The sequence below is a fragment of the Malaya genurostris genome, chromosome 1 (genome assembly GCF_030247185.1).
Source record: "Malaya genurostris strain Urasoe2022 chromosome 1, Malgen_1.1, whole genome shotgun sequence".
In the NCBI taxonomy this organism is placed as follows: Eukaryota; Metazoa; Arthropoda; class Insecta; order Diptera; family Culicidae; genus Malaya; species Malaya genurostris.
This window is the reverse complement of record NC_080570.1, coordinates 70,811,162-70,828,913: the sequence shown is the minus strand read 5'-3', so window position 1 is coordinate 70,828,913 and position 17,752 is coordinate 70,811,162. Positions and strand designations below refer to the sequence as shown.

Here is a 17,752-nt window from a genome sequence, read left to right as displayed (position 1 = left end):
AATAGTACACTATTGAAAAACCTGTCTCATTTGACCCATGTCAACGCCAGCCAATCAGAACGCGCGCTGAGGGAGAGAACAAAATATCTGCTGCTGTACAACAAATCTTTCGAGAAAAGTGTTCCGAACAGTGCTTTATATCGTAGTGAGTTCCACAATTTGGTCCTTCTGAAAGGCAGGAATGAATCCCGTATAGCATCCTGATAGTTTGTTTCAATGAAATGCACATCCGAAATGAAATAATCGACATTAAAATTCTATATGCTGCAATTTTTTAGCCGTTAAGACCGTCCATTAGTGAAAAAGCTACAAACGATATCACGTAAAAAGAAACCTCTTAACAAAAATTGGATCCGTTTGGATTCTATCGCCACTGCGAGCAGATGTATTGTGTGTCGTTTGCAAAGCTAGTTTCGCTTCCGACAAGAGCGATTAAGTCACAGATGCTAGTCGTTTGCATTGGTGAAACAACAACGAAAAGAGGACAACGGTGGAGAGCATCATACAAAATCAGCCGTTCTAATGGCTCTGAAAGTTTTCTAAAGAACTATTAGGATTTCTTCTTCGCTAATCGAAGGCAAATCTGAGGATATTTAGTGCAAATATAGAACAATTTGATTAGATTTGTGCACTTTTCGCTGTGTGAAATTTATAGTAATCGAGATCAAGTGAAGCCTTCTTTGTTTTTGCGAAAAATGTGAAAAAGGGGAATGCTTGCATAATTCATACAATTGATCAACTAATTGATATTCGGAACTGTTAAGGAACATGTCAATTGTTTTCGTATTCACGACACCCAGTTATGTCTCTGACATTACCCACCCGCCATTTTACTAGATATGAACAGGCCTGGCAATAATTAACTCCGTACCAGCGATGCCAGATAGCAGTAGTATCATTTCCGTAGATTGGCATTTTTCTCGGAAGCTCTCGCGGTGAAAAGCTTTTTTTTTTGCTCGTCTGACAAAACTAGTTTCCGTAGTTCTCCGTTGATAAATTTAAATTTCCGTAGATTTCCGCAGAAAAAAATCCAATTTCCGTAAATTTTGTCTACGGATCCGTACATCCGTAGAAAATGTTCGAATCCGTAGATCTACGGAGATTTCGGTAGATCTGACATCGCTGCTCCGTACTTCATCATCACTGAGTTCAGCTCACCTGCAAATTGGTTTCAGGAGCATCACTGAGCGAGTTGAGTAACTGGGTAACCATTTGTGTAGAGAAAACATCGTCTCAACATCGTTGTGTCAAGCAATCAGCAGATGAGCGCTGAGTGCACAACAAATGTCAGAACCCACTGAGAGACGATTTGTGAGTTGTGATTTGATGAGTTTGTACATCAACGTATTGAATCAGATTCGCTTGTATTCCCCATCAACCAGAGTTGCCATGGGCGGCCAACGTTCGAATCGATGCCATTTCAATCGAATTCTCAACACATGTTCTCGTATGCTTGAAAACCCATTCGGTTCAGTAGCCAGTTGTGTATAGCTCGAGACATGAAATTCAATCGTTTACGGTTTACATACCGCTACGGTTCGACTTTGGTTTTCGTACATTAATGCTCGTGCTCGTTTTGAGTACCAGCAAAAACAAAACCGAAAATCTGGGTTGTGTTGGCAGCTCTGTGGTTTAAGCATACACTCACTGGTGTAGCTCGGTACGGTGATGCCACATTCTGCTCTCACTTTTTAAAACTAGGAATGAGAGTTAGACGCTATGAAATCGAACCTGAGAACCATCAATACCATCATAATTTGATGTCAGCGGTGTTCTTATAGGTGAGTGTGTTTGTTTAAATCAGCGATGAGTTTCATCTTCACCATCATTGCGATGAGTTTCATCTTTACCACGGATTGCATCGTAAACCATGAGGTGAGCTGATGAATAGAAAAAAATCGAGCCTCATGAGCGAGTTTTTGCCACTCTTGGATATGAAATCGTTCTTGGTTTCTCTCAGATTTCGAAATTTATTTTATTGATGTATAGATAAACTCTGAAAGACTAGGCGTGACAAAATTACGGACATTTTCTATCTTCTCCATTAGCACGAGAATAGCGTTTGTCATTTTAATTTGAACTGTCAGATGATAAAGGGTGATTTTTTAAGAGCTTGAGAACTTTTTTAAACAATAAAACGCATAAAATTTGCAAAATCTCATCGGTTCTTTATTTTAAACGTTAGATTGGTACATGACATTTACTTTTTGAAGATAATTTCATTTAAATGTTGACCGCGGCTGCGTCTTAGGTGGTCCATTCGGAAAGTCCAATTTTGGGCAACTTTTTCGAGCATTTCGGCCGGAATAGCCCGAATTTCTTCGGAAATGTTGTCTTCCAAAGCTGGAATAGTTACTGGCTTATTTCTGTAGACTTTAGACTTGACGTAGCCCCACAAAAAATAGTCTAAAGGCGTCAAATCGCATGATCTTGGTGGCCAACTTACCGGTCCATTTCTTGAGATGAATTGTTCTCCGAAGTTTTCCCTCAAAATGGCCATAGAATCGCGAGCTGTGTGGCATGTAGCGCCATCTTGTTGAAACCACATGTCAACCAAGTTCAGTTCTTCCATTTTTGGCAACAAAAAGTTTGTTAGCATCGAACGATAGCGATCGCCATTCACTGTAACGTTGCGTCCAACAGCATCTTTGAAAAAATACGGTCCAATGATTTCACCAGCGTACAAACCACACCAAACAGTGCATTTTTCGGGATGCATGGGCAGTTCTTGAACGGCTTCTGGTTGCTCTTCACTCCAAATGCGGCAATTTTGCTTATTTACGTAGCCATTCAACCAGAAATGAGCCTCATCGCTGAACAAAATTTGTCGATAAAAAAGCGGATTTTCTGCCAACTTTTCTAGGGCCCATTCACTGAAAATTCGACGTTGTGGCAGATGAAATTATCTTCAAAAAGTAAATGTCATGTACCAATCTAACGTTTAAAATAAAGAACCGATGAGATTTTGCAAATTTTATGCGTTTTATTGTTTAAAAAAGTTCTCAAGCTCTTAAAAAATCACCCTTTATTAGCAGTTCAATTTGAGATTCACATAATAACAGTTTCAAGTTATGACTTGAAGGCGTTAAAAATTACTTTGAAAACTAATCCATTTTCAGAATTCAGATACCCAATCTGAATTGAAACGTCATTGTAAATTAGTCAGAAGGTTCACCAAAAAAGCGATCGATTTGGCTAGAGTAGCTTGTTTTTCAAGTAACAATTCCGGTTTGAAAACATTCTCACTATTCTGTACTATCCCGCTACTCAAAGTTCCATATGTACTTCCAGGGAGCGAAGTTAGTTAAAAGTGGAATTTGATCTGTACATTCAAGTTGGCAAAAATTTTACGTGCATGTACTTTTAAGCATCTAGAACATATTGCGTGGAACTAAAACTGAACTTTCTAAAAACTCTTCAGATCTTACTCATTAGAATTGTTCTTTAGAGAAATTTGGAAACGTTTGAGAAAAGTGTTTTCTTCACCCAACATCGCCCGCCAATGTTTAGTTTGAAAAAGTCGTATCTAAAACGTGTCATTGCTGTAGGCGAAATTGATACGAGATGCCCTTACAGACATTCAACCGATTTGAAGTTGGAATTCGAAGGAAGACAAATCGGCCATTCAAACAATAGTAAAAGTTAAAAAAAAATGAAATGATTATCTGTAACCAGCTTAGCTCGATGCTGAAGCAAACGATCTCCAATGATCATCTTGCGAATGGCATTCATTTACGATTCTGCTTGACTTGTTCCAGACAAGTCCATATCACAGAACTAGGCATTAATAACCTCGTTATACATGATGATGAGTTGATTACTATGGAATATTGCACCATTCGATGAAAGCCGTGTTCAGTCGGCCAAGTCATTAAAGCATTTAGAATACGTAAAAAATCCCAGATCGCGTTCTCATGTCTCGTGCGAAATTTTCACAGACTACGTCTACGGGACTAAGGCCAGTGACCGTCTGGGTGGTCCGGAACACGAGAATCCCTAGTGGCCAATCAAGTGCATCAGTTACAATGTTTGAGTTTTCGTCAGTGTTGCCAAATCGTTGTAGGCGGTTGCAGCGGCGGCGGCGCCTGTCAGCGAAGTATGTTTCCAGCTATCAAAGAAACAAAAGATACGTGAATCACCGGTGTACAATGGAGCAACGCTGCATGCATTTCTCGGCCGCGCTCAATGTGATGTAGACCAGCAGCGAAGTTTTTTTTTATTAATAGATGTCTTTATTAGAGGCAAGAGATCGTAAAAATCTGTCAGGAGTGCGATGTCGCTAGACGCGAAGCAGGCATAATTTATAGCCTCAATTATGCGAGGATGTCTGCCGCGTTCTGGTTCAGACAAAAAAAATTGTTTGTGTTTTTCCCCTCTACATATTTCTTCGTGAAACATAATCAGTCGGAGTGTTTCCGACGAAAAGTCAACAACCAGAAAAAAATAAGATCGATATGGATGTGCACTTTGCGAACATGAATTGTGCGACAAACTATCATTTTTCAGTTATAACATAAAATCCCAACACTGGATTCACAAAGAGCGTCTTACTGCTTCGACTGTCATGTCATGTGCTTGCGCGACATAAGAAATCGTCACCATGATTTATTAACTATATGCACTGACAAAGTTTGATCCGACGCAATACTTTGGTGTACAGCCGAAATGAATTTCAAAATGTACTCTATTCGTACACTTTCATTCAATATTATTATTTTTTTACATTTTACTTTCAGCAAGTTGGTTGTGTCTATTCTTAGACATTTTCCACAAATGACACTTTTCTTGAAGTTATCAATTTCATTTCTTGTTTTTCGTGCCATTCGTGTAAATAATTCGTGTAAATAAATAAATTTACGCGTACTAAAAAATACGCGGGCACAACAATGAAAATGAAAAACCAAATCTTGTTGATTTACTCATTATAGTCTAAGTTGATTGTTTCAGATGGATTATACGCGTTTCACAAATGGATCATATTTTACATGAATTGAAAAAATAACCAGTTCTTGAACCTCAACGGCAAATAACGATGAGTAACTGATCGCTGGAATGCCAGCTGACACTTGTTGCGGGTCACATGGAGCGATGTGAAGATCAATCAAAAGACGTAAAAGAAAACCTCTGTTTTGTGTCAAAACAATCGTGTTCCGCCGTATGTGTGTTTGGGCTTTGAAATCAGCGCAGCATAGAAGGACGCAAATTTAGAATTTTTTTTAAGATTCGTATTTGTTTTCGTGAGCTATTTGTTGTGAATCAAAGTTTATTCTTTCTGGTATCATCAGGCGCCGACCGTCAAGAGTTCTGGCATGTTCATGATTTATTTAATTTGACGGTCTGCTTAACCGTAGTTTAATTCCCGTCTGGGCTGCGTTTGTCTACCCAGTCACTCGAACGATTCTAAGAATGGACAATTAATTGGCAAACATTTCGGCCAAATTTAATATTTTACGACTGCTATGCTATAGTTAACATGTTTTGCACAGAATGACAGTAAGTGTCACAATGGATAGAAATTTACACGTGAAAACAACAATTCAACATCCATATAGTCATTGATTTCAAAGTTAACCAAGCTGATTTTTGCATCGAAGCGAGCACATCATTTTATTTAAAGTTTCAGCGCATGTGAAAATGCGGTGTGTTTTTTTTTCTTCAAAACACGCTTCATTACAAATATACGAGAGCATATTCGTTAAGTAAGGGCCACTCACACATCAACACGTTTAATACTGTACATCTATGTTCGTGCACAACTCGAGCAGTGATTTGTGTTGTTTTGATTCCGTAGTTATTTGACTATCCATGCGTATAGTAAATGTTGTCCGCAATAATTATTACTCCCGCCAGAAGTTCGCGTTTGAATAGGATTTTTGTGTGTAAATCAATTAATCGAAAGTCTAGCTTATGGACTTACTGTAATACACCTATTTTACTGTAATATACCTATATTGATAATGAAAATTGTTGGAACATCTCAGAACTTGTTGGTATAGTGGACGTTTTCAAAACAAACAACAACATTATAGATCAGAAATACAAATTTAGCTCTGAAATAATGTTTGAAAACGCTGCAGTTTTGTATGATTTTATAGACGGCGAATTAAAGCCAACTCATTTTTTTATGAATCAGTTTAGAAGCAATGACATATTGTCCGGGTTGTCATAAAAAAAATTGCGCAGATATACCCTCTATAAATTGTTCAACTAGAACTAAAGTTAAAGTTTCAAAACTTAAATTATTTATTAACATTACCTTTTATCAGATTTTTTTTAGTTGGTAAACGACTAGACAATGCGCAATTCAGGCCCCAATGTGGTTCATAGCATCTTGTCCAGTAACTCCTATCCCTACCTCTCCGCGGTGCCGGCTGGGGTGCGAGTAACCATAGGAAAGATCGGGTAACCAACCCCGGTGGGACCTTGGTCGTATGCTGACAGGGAAGGGGGGGCTTGCTTTCTCTTTACAGAGAGCAAGCCTACCCGAGCGTCTGTTCCCCATGTTGTGGCGGCTCGAAACAGCGTTTGTTCTCCATGTTAGGAGCGGCTGATTACCGTTCTTGTGTCAGTGTGGGACTCTAAACAGTGCTGACACGATGACCCTCCGGCGAGACAGAAGGTTGGTGCAGGCCTAACAAGCCGCTCGGCAAACACTTGTTACGAATAACCAGGATATAAGTACGACTCGGAATAATCGGCAAAGACCTACGCGACGAAATAAGGACTACGATTGGAAGCTTGGCACATGGAACTGCAAATCGCTTGGCTTCCCAGGATACGACCGAATGCTGCATGATGAGCTTCAAATCCGCGGCTTCGATGTCCGATGTCAGTGCTACTGCAGGAACATTGTTGGACGGGACAGAAGGTGTGGAAAAGTGGGCATCGAGCGGCTACCTTCTACCAGAGCTGCGGCACAACCAACGTTCTAGGAACGGGATTTGTAGTGTTGGGCAAGATGCGCCAGCGCGTGATTGGGTGGCAGCCAATCAGTGATAGAATATGCGTATTGAAGATCAAGGGCCGTTTCTTCAATTACAGCATCATCAACGTTCACTGCCCACATGAGACGAGACCCGATGACGAGAAGGAAGCATTCTACGCGCAGCTGGAACAAACCTACGACAGCTGTCCACGGCGGGATGTAAAACTCGTCATCGGCGATATGAATGCTCAGGTAGGCCAGGAGGAAATGTACACGCCCGTGATCGGGCTGGAGAGCCTGCACGCGGTAACAAACGACAACGGTCAACGATGCGTAAACTTTGCAGCCTCCCGAGGAATGGTAGTTCGAAGCACCTTCTTCCCCCGCAAAGATATCCACAAAGCCACCTGGAGATCACCTGATCAACATACGGAAAATCAAATCGACCACGTTCTCATCGACGGGCGATTCTTCTCCGACGTCATCAATGTCCGCACTTACCGCAGTGCCAATATTGATTCTGACTTCTACCTTGTCGCGGTTTGTATGCGCTCCAAACTATCGATGGTGCACAATACTCGTCGCATAGAAACGCCGGGACTCAATCTCGAGCAGCTACGTAGCATTCGTACTGCAGAGGAATACGCGCAACAACTGGAGCTAGTGCTACCAACGGAAGAGCAGCTCGGCGCGGCGACTCTTGAAGACGGCTGGAGGAACATAAGGTCCGCCGTGAGTAGCACTGCTGCAACCGTTCTAGGTACGAGGTTATCGAATCGAGGAAATGACTGGTTTGACGGCGAATGTCAGCAGTTGGTCGAAGAGAAGAATGCAGCAAGGGCGAGGATGCTGCAACACCGCACTAGAGCGAACGAGGAACGATACAGACAGGCGTGGAATAGACAGAACACGGTTTTCGGGGGAAAAAGCGCCACCAGGAAGACCAAGATCGCGAAGCGATGGAACTGCTGTACCGCGCAAATGATACACGAAAACTCTATCTTCCGGAAGTCTGTACAACTGGGCTGGGCATGTCATAAGAATGTCGGACGACAGCCCAGTGAAAATGATTCTTGAATCTAATCCGACTGGTACAAGAAGAAGAGAAGCGCAGCGAGCAAGGTGGATCGATCAAGTGGAGGGTGATCTCAGGAGCATCCGTGCCTTGAGTGGCTGGCGACGAGCAGCCATGGACCGAGTTATGTGGAGACGTATTCTTGATACAGCAAAGGACACCCCAGGTCTATAGCTGTTAGGTAAGGTAAGTACCTTTTATCAGAAAAGATTTTCATTTGTTTAATATTGCCGCTAGCATAACATTAAATCTTTTTCTTGAATTAGAATCGTGAAGACATATTTAGGTTGGACTTATCATGTTATAATCTGTGACTTCCAACCCATCAATATGTGAAGGTTGTTTTGGTAGTTTTCGCATTTCAAGGGTGTTGAGATCGAAAATTGGTCAACTTCTACATAATGCTTTTTTCCGTGTGTTGAAAAAAAAACGGACACACGGTATGTTGAAAAAAAAAACGGATTTTGAAAATATGTGTGTAGCATAACGTATTTTATTTGACTTATATTTTAGTTGTGGAAAAGGCATCGAAGCAAGATGAGTAATGCGTGAAAATACGGGCTTGCTTGTTTGATGCGACCAAACCAACCGTCGTTATGGTAATAAATGTGCTCCTAATATGTCGAAATTTTTTCCGTTTTGTTTTGGCTGGATTTGACATCTTGCAATTACAGAGAAAAAGCAATACTTTTGTATAAAATATTCTGCATGCATGCAATTCACTTGAAAAAGAAACATGATTTGATAGTTTTTTTCAATTTCTGCTTGCAACTGAATCTAATCCTTCATTATTGTTTAAATTTCCGCTGTTATTACGTATCCGAAAACTTGAGGCCAACTGCAATATAGGAACATAGATTTTGAGTATTTCTTATCGAGTGTACACAGCAAAAAAAAGAATGGTAACAATCTCGATGATGATCACTACTCACTACTGATGTGCAGCGATTACGATGTAATATGAGAAAAGTATTGATGTCGTTCTAAGGGTTGTAATATTACACAAAAAAATTCATGATTTCCTATTAGAATCGCATTCAGTATACTGTCAAGCTGATGTAATATACTCAATACGTTGTTTCGACGTAATAACGTGTGATCTGCAATATTTCTCAAAAACACAAAATTATTCTATTTGATGTACGTCTAAATTTTGTTCACATCGATTGAGAATCACATCAAGGTTGAAACAATTTTTTTGCTGTATAGATTATCTCTCGATCTCTCGATAATCTAATACTTTTTAAACTGTAAACTCGATCGAGGTCAAATAGGGAATCACAATACGAAATATGGTTGGCTCGATCATCGAGCTGTAGCGAAAAAGTCGTAATGTCGAACTCTTCATGACGTTCAGGTAATTCCAGTACTTGGAGACCATCATGCCGACTATTCGGTAAATGAATCTTTTACTGACCTGATTTCTAGGAGAAAGTAGCATTGGTTCCGGACATCGAAGTATTTATTTAGTATGTAACAGAGAAATAGCTAATGATAATTTAACCAATGAGAGAAAAAATCTTTTACAGGACAATGTGGAAATTGTCGACGGAACTGCAGGGAATCACTCCACACATCAGCTCTACCATCTTGTTTTGTCAGCAACTTGTGATTGAAAGAGGTCGACGTCAGTCGCTGCTTGTTGTTGTTTGTGGTCAAGAATTAGTGCGCCAAATGACTTGACTTGATCGAGACGTATTGCTCGTTCGTATAGTATTGTCGTATCCATATCCCACAGCCAAGTATCGTTATTGTGTATTATTTCTCCCATGTTGTAGTTATCGAAGCAAGGACTTAGCAAGGTGTTTCAATATGCGAAGATCATATTACATGTTGAAAGCTAACTCTAACCTGCTGGCAACGGTAGAGAGAGAGGTCTCAAAGCAAAAATTACAAAATTGTTAACTTTATATCTCATCACGATTCACGGCTGCATGGCTTTAATGACGCTGTCAAACTTGTTTAGCCACAACTAATGGAAATTCATCCGAGATTCCCATCCATCTCTAAAAACATTTCGAAAAAACAATCCATTGAATTCAGCCCATTGTTCATATCGACAATTTATTGAGCGATGTTTATCTCTGCCCGATAAGCACTCATACATCTTCCCGTCGAATTAACAGGCGTGTCGTCATTCGGACGTTTTGCGACATTCTTTTCGAGGTGTGTACACAATACATCTTTCACCGTTGTTTTTATTTCACTTTGCGTGTTTCAATAAATAGGATCTCTGAGAACAAATGACTACTCAAGTATCTAGCTTGAATGGCTGACCGACGCGACGGTTCGACATCGTTTTTTGTCGTCGTCGTGTTAATCGTCTACGAGTAGTCCACATCGTCAAGTAGGTATGATTTACGAAATGTGGAGGTAGAAAGTTTGCCAAAATGATAAATACATAAAGACGAACACAATTCAACGGCGGCACGACTGCCGCCAAAAGAGATTTTGAGATGCCAAAATAATAACATTCGGTTAGTTTGGATTAAAATATTGACTCTGAATGATGAATTGTAGAATAGCAACGAACATGTTTATCAATTTATTTTAATCTACACAAGTGTCAGTTTTATTAGTAGACTTTGCACGATAAGAATTTTCGAAAACATTGGTATATATTTGGAGAATTTATAAATCACGGACCCGAACAAGTGAGATATCGTGTTGCGTTGAGATTTGATCCACATCCGAAACTCAAACACTTTCTTGAGTGGTTGCATGGTCGGATGTGGCTGTAACATATCACCATCTGTCAGCGCCTCTACTTTTTGTATTTCTAGATTTCTACGTGGTCACGTAATCCTCTATCATCACGGACTCGACAAACTTCCCCGCCATGACAGGTCATGATTAAATGTCCAAATCCGAACACGGCAGAGAGCAGATAATTATCGCCGACCATTTCTTAGTTGTATGCTTCGGGGTAGTCAGAACCGCTGTCTGATCGTCATTTTCGGTGACAATAAAACCACAGAAGCAGACTGTGATGCAGCAGCATTGCACTAATTTTGAACAGGAAGAATGCGCAAAAAAACGTTCCGAGATGTCGCCGGCTTGTTGCGTGCGGATGCCGGCAAGTTGTGATGACACATGTTTAGAAATCTGGCCACTTCGACGAGATGCCTTGGTTTTTTCACGACAGAGCAATGTCTACAGAAGAATTTGTAATTTAATTCAGTGTCTTTTTTTTCGAGGCGCTCAGTATACTAATTGTTATCAATGTAGGAGCAAATTTGAATTTAATGACTTGATCGAACTAATATTTATTTGCACGAGAAGATTGGTATCATGAATCACGTGAATTATTTTTTGTTTTAGCTTCTCAAACTTCGTGGCCCAAAGCAGAGCTAGTAAAACATAGAATAGCTCTTCCTTGAACGGACACCAAGGATCGATTCACTGAAAATAACTAAATGCAACCATCCAACGGGCGGACATATGTCTTCCATCTGGGACGGGTGTCAAATGATGCACAGTAACTCCTACCGACGTGGTACTCAACGTTAGGATGCCGAGGACAAAAGTAACGCATACGAAATACAAAAACGTTCGCCAGACAGTAAAATGAAACTAAGAAGAGTGCGCCCACTCTTTAAAAAATTGAACAAATGTATCGACTTCGACTTAGTTTCATACCTTGCGCAACAAACACTGTCTGGCGGGTCCTGTCGTATGAAATAGTTTGTTTTTCGCGACAGTGCGAATCAAATCCCTGTATTATTGTATATATGCATTTATAGGGTAACGGCTTCAGTAGACATCTCAGCTCCATTAGTTAGATTATATACGACAACAATTAGCTAGAGTGAGATCTGCTGTCTTTGTTCGATAGATGATAGTGTAACATGAAAATAGATGCATTCGCTTCGAGCCGCTATAACAGTAATATTGAAAAATTTTTGAACTATTTTATTTACTTCATAGAGCCGAAGCAAACATATACCACTATATAGAGCAAAAATGGTAATAATTGCCTCATAATCTGAACACAACCTAATGGTTTCTTATTTGTGTATAAATTTATGTAAGGCTATTATACCAATAGTCAGGGTTTTTTTTTGTGGGGGCACGCGTGCTCAATCTGAGCATTTTTAGGCTTATCATACTTATAATTCTGTGAATGACTTTGATCATCAACTAACCAGACCAAATCGGAATAATGTTGATACCGTCTCTGTTTTTGAGTCATCAACCATATGGAGGTGGGAATTTTTAACACTAATCATTCTACAACTCACAAAACTAGAATTTCGAAAGAGATTCATTTGAATTTGACTCTCTTCATCAACACTGTCCATACCATAGGAGCTACAACGAGAGAATAGTTACGAAAATATTCGAGAGCAAAATCTGATTAAAATTTTAAGGCTGCTTTAAAATTTACAGCGTAGATTCTAAACAACAGATACTTTGTGATAACAATTAAAACTAAATAAAAACATAATAAGCATCTATTATTATTTACTAAAATATTATGTTTTCCACCAGTGAAACAAGGAATGACTTAAATATTTTCTCCGTAAAACATTATGGAGGGGGTACAACAAATTGTGCACTAGCGTGCCTCTTAGGGGGAACTGACAAAAAAAGCCCTGCCAATAGTCATCTCATTAGTAGAGTCTCCATTTTATTTTGCCGATTACTCGACTTTCAATAAACGAATCAAGACAAAATCGAATACAATACCCTTCTTTGGTTCTAAGAAGCACTACCGCAGAAAAAATAGTTCGAGAATTGTTCAATGTGGCCGTTATAGCTACGCGAGAACTCGTAGTGAATGCATCTATTTTCATGTTACCCTTAAGGTTATTTTCTTCTGATAAGATAATGCCTCGGTAGTTATGTAAAGTGGTAAAAATGAAAGATTACCAATTACATTATATCCAATAAACGAAAGTGGAAATTAACAAAATAAGTTTCCATTTTCAGATGTGATTTTACATGTTTTTCATCAAATCATTATTTCGGGACGCTCAAATGCAAAAATCACTTCCAATGTTCTTTCATCATAAGATTCAGACGAAGAAAAGTTTTGGTATCTTTAAATTTGGGTTCTAAAGACTACTTCGTTGTGCATTAATTTATTATCATTATATCATACAGATTTTCGAAAGCTTGATTTCATTTTTTATTTTTGATGATACTTCCAGTCAAAAGCGAATGGCAGCAATGTGTAATGTTGCACAACTAACAATTCCTGACCATTTATAAACTATGGAAGGAGTCCAAAAGTGTGAAAAATGGGTGCCACATGGATTGAATGAATGGAAATCCGAAAAATAAAAATCAAAATTCAAAATTACTGTTTCATTCTCCTAAAAATCTCATGAATTTTGGAAAGAGATAAAGGCAGCGTGAACGACGATCACTGTCAATCATTAAATTACTAAATAAATAGTAAATTAACAGTGCACATGTCTTTCACTTTAGCTTTGCGCAGTGGCAATATCGTACCCAGTGAGGTTCAACCGAGGTGCGATTATTGCTAGTTAAAAGCCTTCACTCTATATTGGTTTTATATTATTTCTATGAGAGTCGATATCATGTATAATAAAAATACAGATTAGAAAACCCAAAGTCTTTTAATCTACGCTCAAAATAAAAGAACGAAAAACCCCAATTACAGGATAAGCTTTCCTTAGTATACCTATTGCTGCTTGTAATACGATTTTTTTTATTGTACTATCACGGTTCATCCAAGTTGTTTGATGTATTCACTATAAGCAATTATTTAGCTTAGGATGATCAAAATTATTATTTATAATTTTAATTATTACTTTAAAGTGAAAAACCTTGTTCCAAAAACATTTTTAATGAAATAGCTACGACCTTGGCGCCTTCGGCAATGGTTTAAATATTCGAATCCAATAACTTTGTCGCAGTTATAAAAATTATTATGTCAAGCTTGTTAATTAAATCAATACTTGAGTTAATGTTCAAGTAATTTAAACACTAAAATAAGTTTCGAAAGATCGAAAACAAAGAAATGCTCATAGTAACTTTTTATTTTTATATCTCTTGAAAGATTTTTATAACTAATGAAAGAGCATCATCGCAAAACAGAACCCAGGCGGACTGCGGGAAAGGTATCGACTTATCCATCACGCCATACTCGTCCTTCTTCATAACCCTTCTTAACACCTTCAATTTGCATGGACTGAGTTTGCTTAAGGATAGGAGGAAGCACTTTAAATATTACTACCACAATCTATAAGGCGTCAAGATGTGATGAAATACAAAATTACCTTTGACGCTTGGGAAAGGCTGAATCTGATGCAAATTCTTGAATTATTCTCTTGTATACTTGAGATAGTCGTCTTATTTATACTATAAACAATTACTATAAGCAAGATTGTACTAAAACATGTTAAGTGTTTGTGAAGTACGCATTGGAGCACGGAAGCCAAGTGTAATTTTGTTCCTCTAAGTCGACTTCGTAAGAGGCTGGTGATCTGGTTAGTTTCAAGTGTTTTCATTTCAGTTTCCTAGAAACTATCTAGCGAATACATGAAGCTATCTTTCAACTTTTTACCTCTTAGAACGAATCGTGTACTGCCATTTTGGTAGGTTTCCGTTAGAAATAAGGTATCTTACGGTAGCATAATCATTTTATTTATGTATTCAGGAAGCACAGATGACTCGTGACTGTCCAGCATGATATAATAAAATAAGGAGAGCATTTTATCGTGAATAAATTTTGGGAAGTATTCGTGTTTTTTTTTATATCGTAGTCCGTAGATTGCAGGACAAGAAAGTAGCAAAATAATGTCAAACTAACGAGATGACTATTTGACTGCAGTCAGTCCTTTCCTTAGCAGCAGCGTAACAAGTGTCAGCCTCAATGAATCAATGTCAGCCTGGTATGAATATTTGAATTCTTTGAATAGGGAATCGAGATAGAAATTGCAGCAATGCCAATTAATTTAACTGTTTAGAAACTGACAAGCATGCAACGAGCCCGTCTCGATTGGACAAATGTTCACCAATGGAGTCCTTAGTAATTACCATGTTGCCCTAAGACATTCAGGAAGTATCCATTGTTTAGGTTATACATTTAATTGTTTTCCTTTCTGGGATTTTATTACGCCTCGAGCTGTCAATTGCAGTTATCCACGAATGGACGGTTTCCATACAGTGGCAGAGTATGGCTTCAAACCTATAAATTCGATTAGTCGTCAACCTTTTCGATGCATCGTTTCCGGAATCGACCGCCAACAGGCGTGTTTGGAACTACCGTGCCGCTGACCGGGGTGTGTTTTGTGAAATTAGCGCGTTTAGCTCGCGGCACTCTCCAAAATTAGTTGGCCCCAGAAGACAAACAAACAACGTACGAACTACTGCTGTGCCTGCCCGGTCAGCATCGATGGTGGCCAGGCCACTGCTGATGGGTCTGCGTCATCGTGGACCAGAGAGTCTGTAAATATTATTCCGAGTAAATTTTCACTCGGTAAATAGAAAGGGGGGAGCACTACTGGGAGCGGTTGTAAGGAACGCTAACACGAAGCAATAAGCAACCTGGTTGTCTGATGGTGAATAAAGCAGATTACAAGTGACACACGAGTGAATGCTTTACTTTGTAATTATATTTCTCAATGGACCGGTACTGTTCGTTGCGTTAAACGTCAAATTGGTGAGACATACAGGCAAGGCATGACGATGGGATGATGAGTCAGTGTAGTTATCTGGAAATGATCAATTGGCAACCGAGAGGATTCCACTCTCGGGGAGAGCAAACCGACAGCAGCTAAATTGAAACATTAAATTAAAATGGTAGCTTTCAACGGTTTTGCACTCGTAATCTCGAGCGTAGGCGCGTGTAAATTTACATCCACGTTTTTGTTTGTGCAGACTAGCAACGGTCGATCACACAAACAGTGTTTCCAGACAGCCAATGATATTACCAAGCCCCAATGCGTGCTCTCCAATCTGTCTCGACAGTAGACAAATCGTCATCCTATTAATTCCAGTCACGGCCAGCCGTTTTTGTTCTGGAATGTGCGCACAGTCGCAGGTGTTAGAATAATTTCATCGCGCGTTCCCGTCTCGAGGAATTACGTTACCGAACCATGAGAAAATAGGGAACCGCGCTATTTGCGGCTGATCGTCGGGAAGGTTCCGCTGAAGGAAGCAGGAACGATGAATACCATTACGGGAGGATTGGAAACGACTCACAATGCTGGTCACGGACAAAGTGTCTATTTTTTTATTGAAAATCCGTCAAAAACGGTGTCATTTATGGATCGATTATGGGCGGTACAAGGACATTCCTCTGACGCAAACAATACGGATGAGTTGGAAAAGTCTGATGCACGCGTCACAAATAACGAGCATTTATGAAAGTGGTCATTGTATTCAATGAAGATACACTTAACAGATTGATAACGTAGTCAAACAAAAAATGTGGGGAATGTGTGTATTTTACTATACAGCAAAACTAAATATTTAAACGAATATAACCCTCGCTTCTTCCATAAATACGGATTCGTTTCGATTTGTAATCGTTAGATATTATTTCCGAGAACCATTACAGAATAATTACTTCTAACTGATGTCAGTACCGAGAGCCAAAGAGGCAACGAGCGATTTTTCAATCATTGTGAATACTTTGATCGTAATGGAATTTATGATAAATTAAATAAATAATTGGTTTCTTAGAAAAACCTTAGATCTGTAATTCCCAACCTTTTTAAGTCGCGGACCACTTTGGAACAATAATAGCCAACCGATCACCACGTGCATGCTCCAGCAATGCAAACATGTAATAATCTGATGGCGCCAGGTCTGGTGAGTAATCTGCATGAGCAAGAACTTTCTAATTGTACTACTCAACCAAATTTTTTGTGACGATGTGGTGGTGCGTTGTCATCACGAAAGACCACCTTGTGTTGTCTGATTTCACATACTGGACGTTTTTGGTGTATAGCATGTATAGCAAAAATCGGCCAATTGTTGTTGGTCGCGTTCACATGCATGGTCAAATACGCCGAGCACACGAAAAATAATATCGAAATGTACATACGATAATTTGGAGTATTCGTTCTACTGCAAATTTAATTGATAAGCATAATTCTTCTCCATGTTCACTCATCCTCTACAGATATCTCAGCAATTTGTCATATTTGGTAAGATCCTCATCGAAAAACATTGGAGCCGTATCTATTCATATTATCATTAAAGACAGTTTCGATGTAAGCATGCTTGAAAGAATCGATTTATTACAGAAATGACTACTTTTAAACTCATAGCTTATTATGTACAGTTTTCATGGTTCATACACAATGGAAACTATGTTTTTATACTTTTCTTTAGAATTTAGATATTCGCCCTTATTCTGAATAACGTCGTATCGTTTTTTCACTCGTATTTCATTGGTATTCTCCATAACGCTAGCAAAATCAAAGGTAGCTATGATTCGATCGAACCACATTCGATCGAAAAATCAATACGTCGTTATTCAGAATAAGGGCGATTATCTGTTTTAAATATTTGCCTTCGAGTCAAATTTTTTAGACTTTTATTTTAGATTTTCTTAGGTTTTGCGCCTAGTAACAGTTTGCTGGGCCGCCGTGGGGTAGGGGGAAAGGAGGAGAATTAGCCGGGCTAGGACTTTTGAGGAGGCCCGGAGATTCGAAGATTTAAAATATGCTTTTAAGTTTTCAAAAAAAAAATATTGAAAATAAAAAACGTTTGGTTTGTGAATTTTTTGTTAAGTTCATGAATGTAAAATTCTCTAAATTCGATGATATTCC

At 39.0% G+C, this 17,752-nt stretch overlaps 1 protein-coding gene and 1 non-coding gene across 3 annotated transcripts in view; both read left to right on the top strand.

Moving 5' to 3' along the window:
* The window catches only part of LOC131440385 (fibroblast growth factor receptor homolog 1-like), a 93,450-nt gene that overhangs the window by 42,794 nt on the left and 32,904 nt on the right, over positions 1-17,752 (top strand). The window lies entirely within an intron of this gene.
* LOC131426788 (U4 spliceosomal RNA) lies at positions 13,432-13,569 on the top strand. Its single transcript, XR_009229203.1, has one exon. It is a non-coding gene; the product is annotated as a U4 spliceosomal RNA (small nuclear RNA).